Genomic DNA, 14,251 nt, shown 5'->3' on the forward strand with positions numbered 1-14,251 from the left:
GGCTACAGGCTGGGGAGGGTTCTACAAGTGAGCCCTGACTCATGAAAGAGCTGAGAAACCGGCCCTGAGCCCAGCACCCTCTGTAACTTTGAGCGTCACTAGCACTGTGAACACTGCAAGGACCCACAGTGATGGGGACAGCTCCCATCCCAGCAGGGGTCAGAGCAGGACAGAAACAGAGCTGCAGACTGATGATGCAAAGGACTGAAGTAATAAATAAAGCACGAGGCGCTTGCAGGACCAAGGATGACAGTGTGGTCCCAGCTTGGAGAAGTAAGCACGTTGGCACAGGAGGCCCACAGTAAGGAACCCCCATGGGCAGAATTCACCAGGCTGTGAATATTTTAACAGGTCTTCACAGAAAACAGCACTGGTTACCTGAACCCTGAGTACCTACTGCAGCAGGAGTGGCTGATTAATGATTAACGGACCACAGAGCACCAGGTCCTAGTCCCAATAGAACTGCTGGCTCCTGGCTGCAGAATTAAAGCTCTAAGTTGAATTCCAGCTTTGCCCTGGCCCAGTGACCTTAGCCTCTGAGAACCCATTTCCTGGGATGTGGAATGGTGACAATGACACCTCTCTCCTCGGACTGTTCAAGGCCTGGCATGGGGCCAGCACTCAGGATCAGTGTACATCATTCCCCTTTCCCCTCCACTGGGCCTCCTCCAGGCAGGACCGCGGGAGACAGCAGAAGGCCCAGGCCTGCTACCTGGCTGGTCCCATTGAATTCTTTTGATCCCACAGGAACACCCTTCATAAAACCTGAGGTCAGGCCATCATAAGCATTAAATTGTATCTGCCTCTGGGTGACACATGTATTACTTCACTTTCATACCTGTGTGCCAGGTGGGACACGGTCAGGTGCAAGTAATAGAAAAGCTGACCCCACTGGCTCAGGCAGGACAGGGAGTCAGAGGGAGAGAAAAGGCAGGCACAGCTCTGTCAAGGTCTGGCTCCACTTCTCTAAGGTGCCCCAGCTCAGCTCTCTCCACGTGTGGGTTCTATCCTCACGATGGAGGCCAGGTGGCTATAGCAAGCCAGGTCCATATGTGATCATGCCCAAGAAAGAGGGAGAAAGGTCCCCTCTGGACGTGATCTTCAAGGGCAAGTTGGAACCCCAGCACACCCTTCCTGCAGCTCACAGGGCTGGACTGACGACCCTGTCCTGACCCAGCCCTTTATCCAGGGAAATGCCAGGTGCACCCCTAACTCCCTCCCCGTTCCTGAGTGACACAAAAACCTGGCCCACTTCTGACCAATGTTCTAGGTCTTTTAAAAAACCATCACATAGAAAGTCCTTTGGTGAAAGTCTGTTGTTAGGAAACTCTTGGTTTTTTTTGTATCTGCAATATCTTCATTTTGCTATTGGTCTTGAATGGTAGTTTAGCTGGGTATAGTATTCTAGGTTAATGGTTTTTTTCTGTCAGTACAAATATAGTAGTCTCTGTTTACTGTCTGTATAATTAACACTCACTTTATTTCAGCACATAGCACATTTCATTCCATTTCAGAGCTTTTGATGAAAAGTCCAAGATATTTACCAAGTTTCTCTCACCTGGTGAGACATGAACCCCAAATTCTGTCTTCCCATCACTGGCCAAATGCTAAACTTTGGACAGCTCTTTCCACCCTCCAGCTGTCACTTCTTCCTGGTCTTTCTGGTGTCTTGCTCTGCAAATGCACACTTCAGGGATCAGGCCCAAAGGATCTGAGGGAAAATTATATTTAGGGGCATCTCCCTATGTGGCTTTACTGAGATTTCTTCCTAAATTTCCAGACATTGCAGCAACTCCAAACTCTAGCCTCTGACCTCTCACCCCAACAAGACTACTGCCTTCTGCTTGAACTTCATCCTACTGTGGGGTCTGGAGAGGGGGCCCGCAGAAGAAAAGCAGGCGAAGTGGGGCTCCCTCCTTTCAGAGTTGATACACCTCTAGGGTTTTTTTCTCCTGTTCTGTGTCACTTTCCAATGCCTTCAAATACGCATTGTTTCTATTTTGTCTGAAGTACATAATCAGCAGAAAGTTTAGTGAAACAAAACTTTCTCTGAAACTAAACTTTCTCTGGAAGTCCTTGGTCAAGTTTATTTAACCTAAAGTGGTACCATGTGTCACTTCATCAGAGTTGCATGGACTCTGTGCTCTCAGGACAGTGCCTGGCATGGCACACCTTCAGGACTCACATGAAACCTTCCCTCATGTCTTTCCTTCCAGCTCCTGTTGTTTCCCTCTCAATGCCCAGTGCTTGGAAACAACCAGCATGTCTCCTGGGAAATGAGGAATGGGGCAAGAAGCATTTTATATAAAGAAAAGATAACCCACGGAGAAACAGATCTGCTAAAACATAGTCACATGGCCGAAAGCTTCCAGGTCTTCCAAGAATAAAACATAGCGCCCGGCTACACATCTACAGGAGCACAAGGGACCCAGAGCAAGTGGACATCCATCCCCAAAGGCAAATTAGTCTGTTCCGTGCAGAAGACGCTGCCAACCGTTTTCTCATCTCCACTTATCATGAACTTGGTACGTCTTGGGTCTGATCGCTCCAGGGTCCCAGGTTTCCCAATTTGTCTGTCCCAGTGTACAGACGATACCATAGATCTCTGCAGCCATGGCAGTAACCTTGGAGGACAACTTAGGACAGGATCCTATCTCAGCAGGGTCTGTGTTGTGTGGTGTTATTATTACCATTGCTGCGGTTGTAACCTCTATTTACCTGCTGCAGGATGATAGACACAGGAAATGATGAAAACTGTTCCTTGTGTACTTGATAATTAGCTACAGTAACCTGTATATGTGGGGTTTTTCTTCCACCTCCAAATTCCATCCCAGGAAAAAATGTTTTCTTGGATTCAGTCCAACCCTCCACTAGCAAGATGGTTAACATGGCCAATTCCCCAGCCATGCTTGTGGCAGGTGCATACAGGTGCAGGCCACAGGGAGGTCCCTAAGACACCTGCTCTGGTGGCCCCTTCAGCCACAGGTGTGTACACCCTTGGGGACTCAGAGAAAGGCTGCTTGTTGAGTTATCTGGAAATAAGTGTGATCCATGGAACTTAGTTGAGTTCTGAGATCAGAGGACACACATACATCGTGATACCATCACAGGGAGACTGAATACCCACAGCTCAGCTGGGCTTCTCCTCCCTGTATCTACCCCAACTGGCGGGCACCAAGGATGTCTTGCTACCACTCTCAGACATTAGAAAGCCATAGAGGCCTCACCTGAGAGCCCGCCTGGACTGCACAAAGGGGAGCTCAGCCCTCCAGCACTGCTGTGTGCAGTGACCTTGAGGGCAGGAGAAGAGAAGGGAAAGTCAAAACACAGGAAGGCATGAAACAAAGCCCTTCCATCAGACGGGGAAGTTAAGGAAAAAATACACTGAAACTATGAGGAAAGACAACAAAAGGACCACATCAGCGATGGGAATGGGGTGTTCTGGATGTCCAAAGGATGGGGTCACAGAGAACGGAGAAATGTGGGATGGGTCCTCTCCCTGTCCCAAATGACAACTGCCCTCTCGGCATCCCAGATGTGGCTTTGGTCTTGACCGTGACTCTAGGTCATAGGACCCAGGCAAGGAATTGGACGCCAGCTGCACAGCTGCACATGGCCCCGTTCCACATGAGTGCCTGGGCTCATGTAATCACTGGGTCCTCTTTGCTGGTGTGTCCCTCACCTCTGGATTCTCCCAGATGGTTAACACCTAGAGCACCATCTGGATGCAGTCTGTGCCTTTGAGACTTCACCCAGCACGGCACCACACACCAACGGAGCCCAACAATTCTTCCCAAAAATGGATGACCATGGATTCAGGGCCCTGACCGCTCTATCTGCAGCAAGTTTAGCCAAAATAGCCACCCCCAGCTTAAGACATTGTGGGGTTCTATGTTCTGTTATCACTCAAAGGCTGACCAAGGAAAATCTCCAGACTGGCAGTAAGAACATTTCTACCCATTCGATTTGGGGAACGAAAACAGCAGGGAAGTATCTTTTCTTGGTTTTTCTAAGCAACCTCAGAAAACTAGAAAATGTAGCTGAAATAATTCCCCCTTTTAAAAGCTCATTCATGGAGAGCCCACTGTCTTCATCTGACTGCCTCAATAAGCAGTCAGCTGGGGTACGGGCACTCCCCCCTTCCAAGTGGTCCTTACCGCTGCCATTTGCATCTAATTTGCCAAAAACCTCCAACTGCATTTGCATGTTTTTCCATCTAATTTAGCCTGGTCACAATTAGGAGCAGGTGCAGCTCCAACAGGCAATTTGAAGGATCGGCCAGGTCCCGCCAGGGGGGCACAGGATTCATTTAAAAGGTTTTGCCCGACTGTGGTTGGCACGACTCATGCAGCAAGTCTGTCCGCACACAGAGTGAGAACACAGCACGTGCACCACTGTGGTTGTCCCCATCGTCACCTCGTCGGCGCACTGGGAGCCAAGGACCCTGAGGAACGACAAGTATACCACCACAGGAATGTTTCTGCCCTCCGTGAGTTCAGTCGGGGTCCCTAAATGCCACTGCTGGTCATGAAGCCATGTATGCATGCACTGAACCGTCCCCAGGGCCCTGGGGCTGCTGCACTGACCTGGCACCAGAGCCGTCACTGCAAGGCCTGAAAGCACCTGCCGGCTGACCCAACATCCCACCAGGGCGCAAGGAGACCCCAGTGTCAGCAGCAGGACAAGCTGGAAGTTCAGCAAACAGACTGAAGCTGGACGGAGGCCACAGTCAGACTCGGCTTTGGCACCTGTGATGTGACTGGTGGGGCAGCCACAGCCTGTGCTCACACCACCCTGCATTTAACTGCAGGCACCACTGCCAATGGAACCAGCTACATAGAGCAGTTGTTATAGTTCCCCCACCGTGACGGGGTCCCAGCGCCCTCTTGTTGCTCCTCTTGCATCTGTCAGAGGAGACAGCCCCTGACAGCCTCCTTTCCACAAAGGCACCCTGATGGGGTCCTTCACCTAGCAAGTGTGCATGTTCCAGTGGACCAGCAGAGGTCCAAGCCAGAACCGCTGGCTGACGCAGAAATGGGGGACCAGAGGGAGCACAGCCCAGAGGCCCCTAGCTGCGCCACTGAGATGGGAGGCCTACCCCTGGATGCCTCCCACAGGGAAAGGGACCCACCATGGTGGGCCCTCAAATAACTTTTCCAGATGGCTGCTGATACAGCTTGCCTTTGTGTCAGCCTCCTCACTCCCAACTGCCCTGCCTTCCTCACAGCCTTCCCTCCTTGCTGTGTGGGCTTCACCTGACACCCCAGCCCTGAGACACACACAGATACACACACACACACCTCACACCACACACACACCTCACACCACACACACGTGCACAGATACACACACACACACCACACACACACACAGATATACACACGCACACAGATACACACACACACCACACACACACATGCACAGATACACACACACGCACAGATACACACACATGGCCAGCTACCTGTGCTCTGGTCTGATACTCTCTGCCTTGTGAGTCCTAATGATCCTCTACCATCTCCAACACCCCTGGGCAGCCCAGTCCTCCCTGGTCCTCCTGACTCACTGTTCCACCTCAGGGAGCCACGGTTCTGACGGGCCTGCCCAGCATGTAGAATGCAGCCACCTAACCTTCAAGAAGCCCACACGAACCCTGCTGGGAGATGGAATTCAGAATCCTCCCTCCATTCTACCACCACCTCCTTCTTCCTCATCTCCACCTACCCCACGCCCCATCCGCGATCAATCTGTGGTCAGATTTGGTAGAAATCAGTCTTTGGGCCTACTGTCTCTTTTGCACTCCCTTTTTGCGCCCTGGACGATGCATAGACCACCAAAGGAGTATTAAGCATTTAGGCAGTCTGACCTAGCAATCATGGCGACGATGGTTATGATAACCATGATGATGGTAATTGTGGTGATAATGATGGTGGTGATGGTGATGGTGGCGGTGGTGGAGGTGGTGGAGGTGGTGGTGGTGGTGATGGTGGTGATGGTGATGGCGGTGGTGGAGGTGGTGGAGGTGGTGGTGGTGGTGGTGGTGGTGATGGTGGTGGTGGTGGTGGTGGTGGTGGTGGAGGTGGTGGTGGTGGTGATGGTGGTGATGGTGATGGCGGTGGTGGAGGTGGTGGAGGTGGTGGTGGTGGTGATGGTGGTGATGGTGGTGGTGGTGGTGGAGGTGGTGGAGGTGGTGGTGGTGGTGATGGTGGTGATGGTGATGGTGGTGGTGGAGGTGCTGGAGGTGGTGGTGGTGCTGTTGGAGGTGAGGGGTGGTGGAGGTGGTGGTGGTGGTGGTGGTGGAGGTGGTGGAGGTGGTGGTGGTGGAGGTGGTGGAGGTGGTGGAGGTGGTGGTGGTGGTGATGGTGGTGATGGTGATGGTGGTGGTGGAGGTGGTGGAGGTGGTGGTGGTGGTGATGGTGGTGGAGGTGGTGGTGGTGGTGGTGGTGGTGGTGGTGGTGGTGGTGGTGGAGGTGGTGGAGGTGGTGGTGGTGGTGATGGTGGTGATGGTGATGGTGGTGGTGGTGGTGGTGGAGGTGGTGGAGGTGGTGGTGGTGGTGGTGGTGGTGGTGGTGATGGTGGTGGTGGTGGGGGTGGTGGTGGTGGTGGTGGTGGTGGTGGTGGTGGTGGTGGTGGAGGTGGTGGTGGTGGTGGTGGTGATGGTGGTGATGGTGATGGTGGTGGTGGTGGTGGTGGTGGAGGTGGTGGAGGTGGTGATGGTGGTGATGGTGGTGATGGTGTGGTGATGGTGGTGATGGTGATTTCAAAGGTGTATTAACTTATATGCACAGAAACAATGGACCGGGCTGGCTTAAGGCAAAGATAAACTGTTTATTAAGAACTCATATGCCTGGGTCATGACTACCTACCATGACCTGCCCAGTTAAGAATTTTTGATCAGTTTACTTTGTCAGGTTACTTTCCATCACTGGATTTATCATTTTTATTCCAGAATCCCTTTTTCATCTACCATGGTGATAATGGTGGTGGTAGTGATGATGATAATGGTTACGGTAATGATAGTGATGGTGATAACAATGTTAGTAATGATGGTGGTGATGGTGATGATGATGGTGGTGGTGATGGTGATGGTGGTGATGATGGTGATGGTGATGATGTTGTTACAATTCATTGAGAACTTATTCTGGGCCAAGTAATAAGTACACCAATTGTTTTACATCCTCTTTTAATCTTTAAAACAATTATATGAGACAGACATTATTAAGCCCATGTCACAGAAAAGAAAACACAGACTTAGGAGAGCTTTGACAGCATTCCAAAGTCCCATACCTAGCAATGATGGAACACCGGCCTGTCTGCCTCAAAGCGCATGTTCATGCCACCACCCCCACTCAGCTAAATGGAAAGAGACCAGGAAATTTCCTTTAGGATCCAAAAGAGGGGGAGCCCTGCAGCACGCTCCTGGGGAAAACGTGGATGATTGCAAGGTGGCCCCTCCATCAGTGCCCTCTAGTGCCCTGGGCCTTCCAGGATTCTCGGCAAGGAATCACATTCTTAGTTTCCCGTGGCTCCTCATCTGCCAATGCCCATGGAACCATTTGATCCAGAGACCCTGCCCTGCCTGCCCCTGCCCTGCCTCCACTCCACGGTGCACTGCGCTCGCTTTCTTTTTCTTTTAATTGAGACACAATCGTCATATAACGATGTGTAAGTGTAAGGTGTAAGTGTAAGGTGTTGATTTGACATTTACACGCTTCGATGTGCTCGCCACTGTGGTGTTAGCTAACGCCTCCATCACGTCACATACTTATGATTTTTTTGCAGTAAGACCTCGTCTCTTAGCAACTTTGAGTTTATAACCCAGTGTTGTAGACCACAATCACTGTGCTGAGCTTTCCATCTCCAGGACTTATTTATCCACTAGTTGCAAGTTTGTACCTGCTGGGCTTTCAAAGGCTGCAGCTCTAAACCCATGTTGGTCACCCCTCGGAAGGGGCGGGGGCTCAGAGCTGCCAGGGTGGAGCACAACAGCAGGCACATTCTCTCTCACAGCTGGTTTCCTGGGCTCTCTCCTTCCTTTTTTTTTATTTCTTTGTCTGTTCCTTTTATCTGAAGAGAGGACAGGAAAGCTTCAGGGGTGTCTGACCCAGCAGCCCCACCCCTTCCCCAAGTTCTGGGGTGTCAGTGCCCAGGTGCACAGCCCTACCCTCTGTCTGTAGGCAGGGCTCCAGGACCACCTGGAGAACCACGCCCTTCCCCACATCCCTCCGTGCGTCCTGGGCATTATGAAGGGGATCCACCTGGTTAGATACAGGGGAAGGTCCTGAGGGGAGTTCACACTACTGGGGGTGGGTGGTATCTGTGTGAAAGGGTGATGGGGCAGCCCACAGAGCAGAAAGGCCATCCACAACCTCCTCACCAACCCCTAATACTGAGGGACCCCACCCATAACCCACTTCAGAGAAAAGAAGCTAGCAAGAACCTGAGGGTGCTGCCCTCATGGCAGCAGCCAGTGCTGAGTGCCCCAGGCCCCCACAGCTGGGCACTTAGGGGCTGACCCATCATCCACATATGGCAGTCTCACCCAGTGGGGCAAGTCCAGGTGCCTGAGCCGTGGGTGGGGGTATCAGCCATGTGCTGCACGGGGGCTCCCAAAGGGCAGGGACCAACAGGCCCGTACCACTCCCCCCTGACATGCACACTCAGCTCTGAGCCAGAGTAAGGCCCAGAAGGGGAGGCCTTGGCCCAAGAACCCACCTTGAAAGCCGCCCCCAGGGCCTGCTGTGGGGTCCCCAGGGGTACTGAAGGCCCTGCTGGTGGGAGACTGGGGGCAATCTCAGTAAGACCCAATGGGGTGGGGCTGGTGAGCCATCTGGGACAATGCTCCCCACTTCACGCCCACGTGTTCAACTGTGCCCTCTTCTCCCCCGCCCCCACGCCCTGCCATCCACTGGCCACACATGTTGTGGCCACACACAGATCATTGTGGACAGAGCACCTGCAGGCCTCTGGCCAACAGTGACAAACAGAGCGGAGATGAGACGTGCTGGAACCAGGCCGCAGGCTTCTGAGCCCAGCCCAGCCGGGGTCCCGGCCAGTGGCAAACCCCTCCACCCAGCTGCACTCCAAGTCCACAGGTACCTTGAAAGGGAAAATCCACCCTGTGCTTCCCAAACACAGAACTCTCCTGTTATAACCAGCATGGGGCAAGTCAGAGGGAGGGAGTGTCTGGAAAGTCCCGGACAAATGACTTCACGATATGGAGTCACAGTTGCAGTGCCCCCGAGGCAGGGAGAAATGTCACGCATGGCTGGGCTACCAGCTCAGCTGTAAAAACAAAGGAGGGGGAGGTGATAAGGGCCCATCTCTCTGCATGGAGAGGTGAAAAGAGCCCAGCGGTGGTGGACTGTGGCCTCAGTGTCCCAGGCCTTCCTGTATCAGACATTCTGCAGTGTCACTTTGCAGTTCCTCCATCAGGAGGTGCAGTCTACCCCCTTCCCTTTGCTGGCATTGCAACTGCTTTGGCCAATAGGAGACAAAGTGACGGTGGCAAGCTCCAAGCCGAGACCTCCAGAGACCCTGAGCACTTCAGTCCCTCTCTTGGAACTGACCTGGACCATGAGAACCTGCCCGGGCTGACTGCTAGAGGAAGAGAGACGAGGCAGAGCCAAGACAGGCAGAAGCACATGAGGGAGCCCAGCCACGACTCGCAGAACCACCAAGCTGACTCCAAGTGAACTCCTGCAAAATCATGGGCTACATAAATTGTCTTGTTTGGACTCTGTTTAATTTGTTACACAGCAGTAGCTAACTGTTACAAGCAGCTTCCTGAGAGTCCATTCTGGGACCAAAGATGATCTAGGAAGGCAGCATAACGAAATGTCCAGAGATGGAGTTGCCAGCCTGCCCTATGGATACTACAGTCATATTTCCCAACAGAAAGGCTGGGGCTTTTACAAGAGTACTTGCTATGAGTGTGGGCACACAATCTTGAAGAGTGGCAATGCCCAAGCCCTCAGCTCTGACCTAGAAATGATCGGAACTGCCATTTACCAAGCCCCTTTTACATGCTCAGACAACAGTGGGAACCCAATAAACATGTTGGAGTGGATGGCCATTGGGGAGAGCAGGCCTAGTGGCTCAGTTCTTAGAGGAAAGGAGTTGGGACTCCGGGACAGTGTCCCCTCACTTCTGCCTGATTACTGCAATGTGCAGGCTGCTGCATGTTCCCTTTGCTCCCTGAGGATAGAGAAGGGTGTCTAGAGACCACCAAGCACCAACTGCCACCGCTGGGAAACCCCCAGGGTGGGCCTGTGCATGGGGGTTGGGTCACATTCCCTCAGTAGAAGTCACAAGGGCCCTGCTGTGCTTTTCCAGAGCCAATTCTTCAAGGGAGATCCCTCCACCCCACTTCCCCCTCCCCAGACAGTCACAGTGACCCCCACCTCCCAGGCAGACCAATGAGATAATACAACCAAGCGCCCCTCAGGGCACTGACCGACAGGTGCTACTTTTCTTTCCTCTGCTTCAGGGCAGAGTCCCTTTCTTAGGAGGAGGCACTGAAAATGAAGGGATGTCCTTAAAGCCTCCTGTGAGGTCAAACAGGGTCAACCAGAATTGAAGCCCTCCCCCCAGTGTCAGAGACAACGCTGCTACAAGCTGCTGAGATTTAGGGCACGTGTGTCATGCAGCACTGCTGCCAGAGTGGGTGCTGGGGAGGTCCCCTGTCCACCCGCACCCTGGGTCTGATTAAAGTATCGCTTTCCATTTATGCCGCACCGGCCCCCCTCCTCCCCCACCTCCTTTCCTGTCCCAGCAGAACAGCTTCCAAGAACAAGGACCAGCCTCCCCACACCCAGGCCAGCCCACAGTGCAGTGAATGTGCAATAAATCATTGATGAATGATGCACAGGTGACTGAGTGAGCGAACCCACAGACTGCCCTCCGGCAGACCCCATTATCCACAGCGTGAGCTGTGTGGAGCGACCAACACACATGTTCCTCAGTGGCCCAAGCCCTGTGTGTACTGAGCGTGCCGGGCCTTCTGCACACGGGCTCACAGAACACTCACAAGCATAGCTCAACCTTGAGGGGGACTCACAGGCCGGGGACACTCCATGGAACAACCAGGCATCAGCCATTCCTGGCACAGAGCTCAGAAGGAGGTCTGGTCACTGTCATTAGAAGTGCATTTCAACCCAGGGGACACACACACATCTACGCATTCACATGTGTGCACATGCACACACACACGTAGAGAGGTGTGCTATGCACGCACACACAACCATGTGTGCTCATGCATGTGTGTTTGCACATGTGCATCAAGGTGACACACACACACACACGTGGCACACAACACAGACACTCACGTGCACACACACACAGGATCCCAGGCCCCGGGGACGGCGCCTCGGTGGACGTGAAGGTGTGGCACCACCTGCCCCTACTGAATGTTGCATGTGTCGGTGGCCTTCAGCCCCTGCTTTGGTAAACCAAAGGCAGATCTGTGACAACTCTGCTGAGCAACAATCAGCACGGATCTTGGCAACCTGGGGCTCAGGTGACCCTATCAGGTGACTTGGCTTTTTCTGCAGAGAGCTCCTCATGTGGCTTTTCAACATACAGTGCATGCCTGTGTCCAGTGACAAACCCGCATCTGGGCCAGGCTGACGGGAGGAGGCTGAGGACAGGACGTGAATAAGGGACTGAGTTTACAGGACTCGCAGGACTGGTGTCTGCCCACTGTCTCCTCGGGTCCTGGATTACAGGGGTCCTAGGACAAGAGAAAGTGCCGGGAAGGCCATGAAGTTATACCAGCTCTGCCTCTGTGGCAGGTGAAAGTGCAGGTGAGCCCAGAGAACTAAGCCTGGTCCCCAGAACTTCCTACCACCCCGATCTGCACTCCCCCTGCGTTGACCTAAGGCATCCCCCCCGTTCTAATCTATCACCATTGCCCTGTACAGTTCTATCCGGTCCCCCAACAACCCCAGACTGGGCATCGGGGGTCCCACTGGTCAGATGAAAGACTGATGCCCAGAGAGACTACACAACGTGGCCATGTGCCAGCGCTGGGGTGGCTTGGGCTGGGCTGTTTTCAGAGTCACCCATCCTGGAACTGGGGTTATCATGTCGCTGTCACAGTGACATTCAGTGAGATCAGGCTCCGTGGGTAGGACCCCTTCCTCTGCGCGAGGCCATGACCTTACCCGGGAGCGGGTGACCTTGGAGTGGGTGAAAGAGGGGGGGAGGTACAGGGAAGAGGCTGCTTATGCCACCAGGGAAGGCCAGGATGTGGGAAATCCGCTGGAGGAGCGGGGCGTGCGCCCCCTCCTTCCCCGGGGTTTGGAAACTCTACACAGGGCTGGGTATGGGACCCCTGGTGCCAGGAGCGCTGCGACAGGACCCGGACCGCCCCCGCCACCTGCCCCCGCAGGGATGTGCGTAAACGGAGTGTGGCTGACGCCGGCAGCCAGCGCAACCGCCTGCTGGGGAAGGCGATTTGCCGGAAGGGCGGGGAGAAGGCGCCCCCACCCCCGCCCCTCTCAAGACCACTCGGAGCTCCAGTGCTGGCGAGAAAAGCCAGTCTCCCCAGAGGACATGGAGGAAATGTGCGTCCCTGCTTAGTCGCCACCCCCTCCAGACCTTCTCTTGCCCCCCCCCCAGTACTGCCTGGTTCTGCGGTGCCTGTTTCTTGGGCTGTGAAGTGGGTTATCAGTCCAGCTTCTCCGTGGGGCCATTGGTTCTAGCGTCAAAGCTGCTGTGGCTTGCTATAAGCTGGTTCCCCGCTGTGGGCTCCATGCCTTCTCCTACTTTGTACCCCAACTTCCCCCAGACAGGAGTGATTTTGGAAGGCGCACAGCTCAGGTGTCAGGGTGCCCTGTGGTTACCCTCTTGATCTCTACTCGGGGCATCTGCCCCATCCAGCCCCCACCCCCTCATTCCTCCTGGCTCCAGCCCTGCCTTCATCTGCCCTGGCCGGGGCGCCCTGGAACCTGGGACCAGCTGCAGGAAGGAACTATAGAACCTCGGAGATCCGACCCCCCAGGGGCTCTGGGTCCACAGCTAGCACCCCTGCTCAGTATGTGGAGCCGGCGGGGTTCCAGCTCTGCCCACACAGAATAGTCACCCTGCACCAGGCCCAAACTCAGGCTCTTTCTGATACCAGTCCAGGTGCCCGGCCCCTGGCCACACCGCCTTCTCCCCAGTGGGCAGGGCTCCAGCTCCAGCTGCCCCTCTACTCTACCAGCAGTGCAGGAGAGGGTCTGGCCCGCAGGAAGCTGTGTGCCAACTGCCAGGCTCGGTTAACACCAAGATAAAGAACACATTAAAGAACATTTACTGAATTTTAAAATGATGAAATTCATTAAACTCACTGCTTTTGATTTGTCACTTTCAAACTCCATTTAAGTGTTGTCACTCTTCCCCCTTTTGAAGGACAAAGCAAGAGTCTGTTCACTCCTGAACAGCTTCTTTCCTTGAGAGGCCTCAGAGTCAGCCTTCCTGCTGACAGTGACCTTGGACGTGCTCAAGGTCACCCACTTCTAAGGCATGTGATCCCAGCTCTGAGATGGAATGTGGCTTGTCTGTTCCCAGGGAACCCCCTGGGAAAGGCCTTACTGGGAAAGGCCTTACCTGGGCAGCAGATGGGGAGTGACGAGGAGGGCCTGGTGCCACCATCTCAGTACTGGGGAGCCTTCGGCTGTGGGGATGAGTCATCTCTTTCAGCCTTTGTTTTCCTTTTCTGTGAAATGGGCTAGTAACACCCATTTCTTGGGCAGAGTTCTGAGACTAGCAAGTACAGTCACCTGGAGGGCTTGTTACAACCCGGCCCCATCAGGCATTTTGGTAGGGGTGCCAGATTCAGAAACGACGGCTGGCGGTGAGAACCACAGCTGTAGATCGTCGGGAAGGTCAAATCATGTGTGAACAAGGGCCCTGTAGGCACAGCTTCGGGGGGGGGGGGATCAGCGTGGGTCCCATGGGCTAGGCAGGGACCATGATGGTCATCAGCCTCAGCCCGGAGCACTTCAGATTGCTGCAATGGGCAGGGAGAGGGCAGCAGTGAAACCCAGATCTCCCCTTGGGGGAGGAGGCTCTATCCTAAGTCTGGCCCTGAAAACCAGCCAGAAAGCAGGATCCACCTCCTTCTGTCCCCTAAATGCTGCCGCCTTTCCTTCTCAAATGCTCCTCCTCCAACTCAGAGATGCCCCCAAAGACTATCTGTCCTTAAACTACCTTTCACTTTTCTCCGTCACACCCAGAAAATGTTCTTTCCGACTCCCCCAGACCTGCC

General features: G+C 53.9%; 1 long non-coding RNA gene across 1 annotated transcript; it reads left to right on the forward strand.

Moving 5' to 3' along the window:
• Positions 1–11,577: 11,577 nt before the first annotated feature.
• On the forward strand, positions 11,578–13,347 carry LOC109454758 (uncharacterized). Its single transcript, XR_002138519.2, has 2 exons — positions 11,578–11,804; positions 12,318–13,347. It is a non-coding gene; the product is annotated as an uncharacterized LOC109454758 (long non-coding RNA).
• The last annotated feature ends 904 nt before the right edge of the window (positions 13,348–14,251 follow it).

The sequence above is a fragment of the Rhinolophus sinicus genome, linkage group LG01, assembly GCF_036562045.2.
Source record: "Rhinolophus sinicus isolate RSC01 linkage group LG01, ASM3656204v1, whole genome shotgun sequence".
Classification (NCBI taxonomy): domain Eukaryota; kingdom Metazoa; phylum Chordata; class Mammalia; order Chiroptera; family Rhinolophidae; genus Rhinolophus; species Rhinolophus sinicus.